Source organism: Micrasema longulum, unplaced genomic scaffold (assembly GCF_059751315.1).
Source record: "Micrasema longulum isolate JH-2025_06_02 unplaced genomic scaffold, ASM5975131v1 h1tg003394l, whole genome shotgun sequence".
Classification (NCBI taxonomy): domain Eukaryota; kingdom Metazoa; phylum Arthropoda; class Insecta; order Trichoptera; family Brachycentridae; genus Micrasema; species Micrasema longulum.
In genome coordinates, this window is record NW_028280460.1 from 7,501 (window position 1) to 15,000 (window position 7,500).

The window sequence follows — 7,500 nt, forward strand, 5'->3', positions numbered from 1 at the left end:
ACCCTGTCCTTAAACCTACCCTCACACCCATATACAATCACACACATATTCACATACCTACCAAAACCACACTCCACTTTTTTACACACGCATCCTCACACACAAAAAAAAACTCGCACACATGCACTTCTATAATTGATATTTAACTGAACTGGATTTTTATAATTGTATTTATGTGAAAAACTGATTTGGCTTTATTTTATGTTTTTTTTATTATGTTGTGTATATTTCTTTGTATTGCTGTTGTTTTTCTTAATAAACAAAATAAAATAAATAAATAAATAAAATGTATTTCAATATCCGTTAGTAAGTAAAACACGTGGTAAATTTGCCAAGTGTCCGAATTGCATTGAACATAAGCGAAGGTGGACGCTCGCACCGTCGGACCAGCTGGAGACCAGCTGATATAAATAATAACTAATAATAATAAATGGCGTAAGTATAGCCCGTGAGCTCGCCAATATATGACAGTAAAATTTTTATTGTCTTTGAATTTCCTAGAGTTTTAACCATCGAAAAAAAAGAAGATTGCAAATAAAATCAACAGACAATGGAAATTTTATGTTTTTATTACAAAAAATAAAAATGCATATTTCTCTATGTATTTTTCTGTTATAAACAATCTATTAAAATAATACACATCAAATTTCCATTGTCTGTTGATTTTATTTGCAATCTTCTTTTTTTTCGATGGTTAAAACTCTAGGAAATTCAAAGACAATAAAAATTTTACTGCCATATATTGGCGAGCTCACACGCTATACATAGCCCTAATAAATAAATGAATAATTCATAAACTAAATAATAATAAACATGGAAATAATTTATACCCTCTCGCCGAGTTTTAATGCGAGAACGAGGCCCCCTCCCGGCGAGACGTCTCGCGGCGGTCGCGAGCGCGCTCCGCGTGAAACTTAAATTTTTCGTTTACTTCACCGAGCGACGATCCGAAATGCACCCCCGCCGATTTTTATTTCGTTCCTCCTTCCGATTCGAAAGTGAATGTGAAATTAAAAAAAAAAAAAAAAACAAAAAAACTTAGAAATATTTTATACCCTCTCGCCGAGTTTTAATGCGAGAACGAGGCCCCCTCCCGGCGAGACGTCTCGCGGCGGTCGCGAGCGCGCTCCGCGTGAAACTTAAATTTTTCGTTTACTTCACTGAGCGACGATCCGAAATGCACCCCCGCCGATTTTTATTTCGTTCCTCCTTCCGATTCGAAAGTGAATGTGAAATTAAAAAAAAAAAAAAAACAAAAAAACTTAGAAATATTTTATACCCTCTCGCCGAGTTTTAATGCGAGAACGAGGCCCCCTCCCGGCGAGACGTCTCGCGGCGGTCGCGAGCGCGCTCCGCGTGAAACTTAAATTTTTCGTTTACTTCACTGAGCGACGATCCGAAATGCACCCCCGCCGATTTTTATTTCGTTCCTCCTTCCGATTCGAAAGTGAATGTGAAATTAAAAAAAAAAAAAAAAATTAAAACTTAGAAATAATTTATACCCTCTCGCCGAGTTTTAATGCGAGAACGAGGCCCCCTCCCGGCGAGACGTCTCGCGGCGGTCGCGAGCGCGCTCCGCGTGAAACTTAAATTTTTCGCTTACTTCACTGAGCGATGATCCGAAATGCACCCCCGCCGATTTTTATTTCGTTCCTCCTTCCGATTCAAGAGTGAATGTGAAATTAAAAAAAAAAAAAAAAAATTAAAACTTAGAAATAATTTATACCCTCTCGCCGAGTTTTAATGCGAGAACGAGGCCCCCTCCCGGCGAGACGTCTCGCGGCGGTCGCGAGCGCGCTCCGCGTGAAACTTAAATTTTTCGTTTATCGAATATTTCCACCGAGCGACGATCCGAAATGCACCCCCGCCGATTTTTATTTCGTTCCTCCTTCCGATTCGAAAGTGAATGTGAAATTAAAAAAAAAAAAAAAAAAAAAAACTTAGAAATAATTTATACCCTCTCGCCGAGTTTTAATGCGAGAACGAGGCCCCTCCCGGCGAGACGTCTCGCGGCGGTCGCGAGCGCGCTCCGCGTGAAACTTAAATTTTTCGTTTACTTCACTGAGCGACGATCCGAAATGCACCCCCGTCGATTTTTATTTCGTTCCTCCTTCCGATTCAAAAGTGAATGTGAAATTAAAAAAAAAAAAAAAAACAAAAAAACTTAGAAATATTTTATACCCTCTCGCCGAGTTTTAATGCGAGAACGAGGCCCCCTCCCGGCGAGACGTCTCGCGGCGGTCGCGAGCGCGCTCCGCGTGAAACTTAAATTTTTCGTTTACTTCACTGAGCGACGATCCGAAATGCACCCCCGCCGATTTTTATTTCGTTCCTCCTTCCGATTCGAAAGTGAATGTGAAATTAAAAAAAAAAAAAAAAAATTAAAACTTAGAAATAATTTATACCCTCTCGCCGAGTTTTAATGCGAGAACGAGGCCCCCTCCCGGCGAGACGTCTCGCGGCGGTCGCGAGCGCGCTCCGCGTGAAACTTAAATTTTTCGTTTATCGAATATTTCCACCGAGCGACGATCCGAAATGCACCCCCGCCGATTTTTATTTCGTTCCTCCTTCCGATTCGAAAGTGAATGTGAAATTAAAAAAAAAAAAAAAAACAAAAAAACTTAGAAATATTTTATACCCTCTCGCCGAGTTTTAATGCGAGAACGAGGCCCCCTCCCGGCGAGACGTCTCGCGGCGGTCGCGAGCGCGCTCCGCGTGAAACTTAAATTTTTCGTTTATCGAATATTTCCACCGAGCGACGATCCGAAATGCACCCCCGCCGATTTTTATTTCGTTCCTCCTTCCGATTCGAAAGTGAATGTGAAATTAAAAAAAAAAAAAAAAACAAAAAAACTTAGAAATATTTTATACCCTCTCGCCGAGTTTTAATGCGAGAACGAGGCCCCCTCCCGGCGAGACGTCTCGCGGCGGCCGCGAGCGCGCTCCGCGTGAAACTTAAATTTTTCGTTTACTTCACTGAGCGACGATCCGAAATGCACCCCCGCCGATTTTTATTTCGTCCCTCCTTCCGATCCAAATGTGAATGTGAAATAAAAAAAAAAATAAAAAAAAGAAAATAAAAAAAAAAAAAACAAAAATATTTCCTACCCAAATTATAAGTCTAATTTTTCAATCATAATCTCTTTCCATATTCGTCTTCTCAAACGAAAAAAGAAAAGAAAAAATAAAATCATCTCGCAGAATTTGCCAAGTCCCGACCGTACCGCGCGTTTTACCCATCGGCTCATTTACGTTTCGCCTGAAACGCGCGTAGGCTCCCCGCATGGCTGGCGGCCCGGCGTGCGAGACGCCGACACCCGTCGCCGTACGTATATTATGCGCGTCTCTCATGGCGTTAGCTAAAATACATTTTTCACCGCGTTCGCACATTGCGGCGGCCGATATGCCGCGCCGGCTTTACATTTGCGAAAATCAACGTCGTGTGGCCGTTCAGCTCCTTTGTGCGGCTGAGCGAGCATTGCACTTCGCCCGTGTTACAAACTCTGGAGTTCCGCGCAAGCAGAGAACACCGTGAACAAAAACGAGAACGGTCGTAGGATTCTAATCCACGTCCCCACTATTGCCGCGCCGAAGGCGTGCGCTCTCGTACGTTAATATTTGACGAAAGGGAATTAAATTTTTGGCCAAAGAGAAGATCCATGTGGTCCGTCTCGTCAGGTCCAGCGTTCACTTGTTAAAAAGTGAATTTAAAAGTAAAACGAACAGACTCGTGAATCGCGAGAGTGCAAACTCGAGCGAGCGAGAATGTGAGTTATATAGGTGCGAACATAAAGAGCGTGTCGCGGCGGGTGACTCCGTCGCGCCTCAGACGCCCTTCGTATCCTGGAGCGATATAGAAATGAACAGCTCCCTGGTTGATCCTGCCAGTAATCATATGCTTGTCTCAAAGACTAAGCCATGCAAGTCTCAGTAAAAGCCGAATTAAGGTGAAACCGCGAATGGCTCAATATATCAGTTTTGGTTCCTTAGATCGTACATAGTTACTTGGATAACTGTGGCAATTCTAGAGCTAATACATGCAAACGAGGTCCTGACCGGCAACGGGAGGGATGCTTTTATTAGATCAAAAACCAATCGGCGGCGGGGTTCGCGCCCCGTCCGTCGCCATTCGAGATGATTCTAGATAACTTTGTGCTGATCGCACGGTCTAGCACCGGCGACGCATCTTTCAAATGTCTGCCTTATCAACTGTCGATGGTAGTTTATGCGACTACCATGGTTGTCACGGGTAACGGGGAATCAGGGTTCGATTCCGGAGAGGGAGCCTGAGAAACGGCTACCACATCCACGGAAGGCAGCAGGCGCGCAAATTACCCACTCCCGGCACGGGGAGGTAGTGACGAAAAATAACGATACGGGACTCGTCCGAGGCCTCGTGATCGGAATGATTACACTTTAAATCCTTTAACGAGGATCCATTGGAGGGCAAGTCTGGTGCCAGCAGCCGCGGTAATTCCAGCTCCAATAGCATATACTAAAGTTGTTGCGGTTAAAAAGCTCGTAGTTGAAATTGTGTCCTGCGGTGTCGGTCTACCGAATGCGGTACGACAGGCACGTCTGCGGGGCTTCTCGCCGGTGCGTCCACCGCCAGTGTGTTGCGGTCGTCCTCGCGGGCGGCCGCGCGCCGAGGCGGGCCGTCGCGGCTGTTTACTTTGAACAAATTAGAGTGCTCAAAGCGGGCTAACACTTGCCTGAATATTGTACGCATGGAATAATAGAATAGGACCTCGGTTCTGTTTTGTTGGCTTTCTGATACCAGAGGTAATGATTAATAGGGACAACTGGGGGCATTCGTATTGCGACGTTAGAGGTGAAATTCTTGGATCGTCGCAAGACGGACTAAAGCGAAAGCATTTGCCAAAGGTGTTTTCATTAATCAAGAACGAAAGTTAGAGGTTCGAAGGCGATTAGATACCGCTGTAGTTCTAACCATAAATGATGCCAGCCAGCGATCCGCCGAAGTTTCATAATTTTAACCCGGTGGGCAGCTCCCGGGAAACCAAAGCTTTCGGGCTCCGGGGGGAGTATGGTTGCAAAGCTGAAACTTAAAGGAATTGACGGAAGGGCACCACCAGGAGTGGAGCCTGCGGCTTAATTCGACTCAACACGGGAAAACTCACCAGGCCCGGACACTGGAAGGATTGACGGATTAACAGCTCTTTCTCGATTCGGTGGGTGGTGGTGCATGGCCGCTCTTAGTTGGTGGAGCGATTTGTCAGGTTAATTCCGGTAACGAACGTAACTCTAGCCTATTAAATAGACGTGCAACCGGTATCACAGGAGTCCGCGGGCGCGCATCTTGCGGCGTTCGCGTCGCGGAAGTGTGTTTCGCGGTCTTCACTACCGGCGTACAATGAAAATCTTCTTAGAGGGACCGGCGGTATATATAGCCGCACGAGATTGAGCAATAGCAGGTCTGTGATGCCCTTAGATGTCCTGGGCCGCACGCGCGCTACACTGAAGGGATCAGCGTGTCCTCCTTGGCCTAACGGCCCGGGTAACCCGATGAAACCCCTTCGTGATAGGGATTGGGGTTTGCAATTCTCCCCCATGAACGAGGAATTCCTAGTAAAAGCGAGTCACCAGCTCGCGTTGATTGCGTCCCTGCCCTTTGTACACACCGCCCGTCGCTACTACCGATGGATGATTTGGTGAGGTCTTCGGACTGGTGCGCGGAAGCTCGTCTCGGGCATCCGACGCGTCGGAAAGTTTGACCGAATTTGATCATTTAGAGGAAGTAAAAGTCGTAACAAGGTTTCCGTAGGTGAACCTGCGGAAGGATCATTTCCTGTGAAATATAATATAAAATGAATTTTCATTCTTTTATATAGTATAAATATATTTATACACACGCGCAGAGCGCAAAATAAGCAAACACTGCGGCGGAATTTCGCCCTAGGGCGCCGCCGCGAACCGCGGACTGCCGGTGTCGCGGGAGGCGGGTCTGTCGGCCCGATTCCCGCGTCCGGCTATATTCTGTGAAAAATGTAATTTTTTTTCCGATAGAGAAAAAAGAAAAAAAACGCAACCGATAAACAATATATATATATATATATATATATCATAAAACACTATTACCCTGAACGGCGGATCACTCGGCTCGTGGGTCGATGAAGAACGCAGCTAAATGCGCGTCAGAGTGTGAACTGCAGGACACATGAGCATCGACATTTCGAACGCACATTGCGGTCCGAGCAAGACTTAGTTTGTCGACGGACCACTCCTGTTTGAGGGTCGCGCACACAATGCGACCAGACTTCGCCGTCTTCTCTCTTCGGAGAGAAGATTCGGCGAGAGTGTTGCCGGTCTGTCGTCCGCCGGCGCGCGAGCGCCGGACGGACGTCCGGTCAAATTTGACTTGGCGCGCTCTCTCGGTCCCCCCGAGACGCTTTTCGAGCTAGCGACGACGCTGTGAAACCCGCCGCCGGTCCTCACGGGCCGGCGCGCGGGGGCGTTTCTTCGCGCTCTGCGTCGCGCGCGGGTACCGTGCGAAACCGGAGAGCGTTTACATTATTCATATATATGTATATTTATATATATATATGAATTTTTTTTTGTTGTCGACCTCAAATCAGGAGAGATCACCCGCCGAACTTAAGCATATCAGTAAGCGGAGGAAAAGAAACTAACGAGGATTCCCCGAGTAGCGGCGAGCGAAACGGGAAGAGCCCAGCGCTGAATCCTGCGGCCCAGGCGGGCCGCCGGGAAATGTAGCGTTAGGGAGGAGAGTAATATATACACGCGCGGTCATTAGTCACGGCTGCCTGTCCAAGTTCATCTTGAACGGGGCCCGCTTACCCGCAGAGGGTGCCAGGCCCGTGGTGACGGTAGCCGGCCGCGACGGTCTCTCTCCCCAGAGTCGGGTTGCTTGAGAGTGCAGCCCTAAGTGGGTGGTAAACTCCATCTAAGGCTAAATACTACCACGAGACCGATAGCGAACAAGTACCGTGAGGGAAAGTTGAAAAGAACTTTGAAGAGAGAGTTAAAGAGTACGTGAAACCGTTCAGGGGTAAACCTGTGGAACTCAAACGAGCGAACGGAGAGATTCATCGTGTCTTCCGTCGGAGCCCGCGTCCCGGCGCACACCTCCGCCCTTCGGCACTCGTTGTCGGGGCGGGGGGTGTCCGGGTGCGCAGCCGGGCTCCCGGAGCGCGTGCACTTCTCTCTCAGTATAACACCGCGACCCGTTGCGCCTCGGTCGAATGCGCCGTGCGGCTGTCCCGCCTCGCTCCGCGGGGCGGAGCCGCGGCGTCCACGGCCGGGGCGAGTTTTAAAGCGACGGTAGAGAACGAGGATCGCGTCCGCCCCTTCGGAGGGCGTCCGTCGCGTCACAGCGGCTTCCTTCTCGTGGCCCCCGGCGCCCAGTGCGTCGCGGGTGTCGCGTTTCGGATGTCCGTGGCTAGTGGCGCGCTCTCGGACGGGACGCGTCCCGGTCGGCGGTGGTTTTGTTTTGGGCACTCACAGGACCCGTCTTGAAAC

The 7,500-nt window shown here is 48.1% G+C and overlaps 2 non-coding genes and 1 pseudogene across 2 annotated transcripts; all 3 read left to right on the forward strand.

Moving 5' to 3' along the window:
- The first annotated feature begins 3,868 nt into the window (after positions 1-3,868).
- LOC148270795 (small subunit ribosomal RNA) lies at positions 3,869-5,808 on the forward strand. The gene has a single exon (XR_015825280.1). It is a non-coding gene; the product is annotated as a small subunit ribosomal RNA (ribosomal RNA).
- A 288-nt stretch (positions 5,809-6,096) lies between these two features.
- On the forward strand, positions 6,097-6,258 carry LOC148270796 (5.8S ribosomal RNA). Its single transcript, XR_015825278.1, has one exon. It is a non-coding gene; the product is annotated as a 5.8S ribosomal RNA (ribosomal RNA).
- Positions 6,259-6,582: 324 nt separating this feature from the next.
- Positions 6,583-7,500, forward strand: part of LOC148270797 (large subunit ribosomal RNA) — a 4,409-nt pseudogene continuing 3,491 nt past the window's right edge.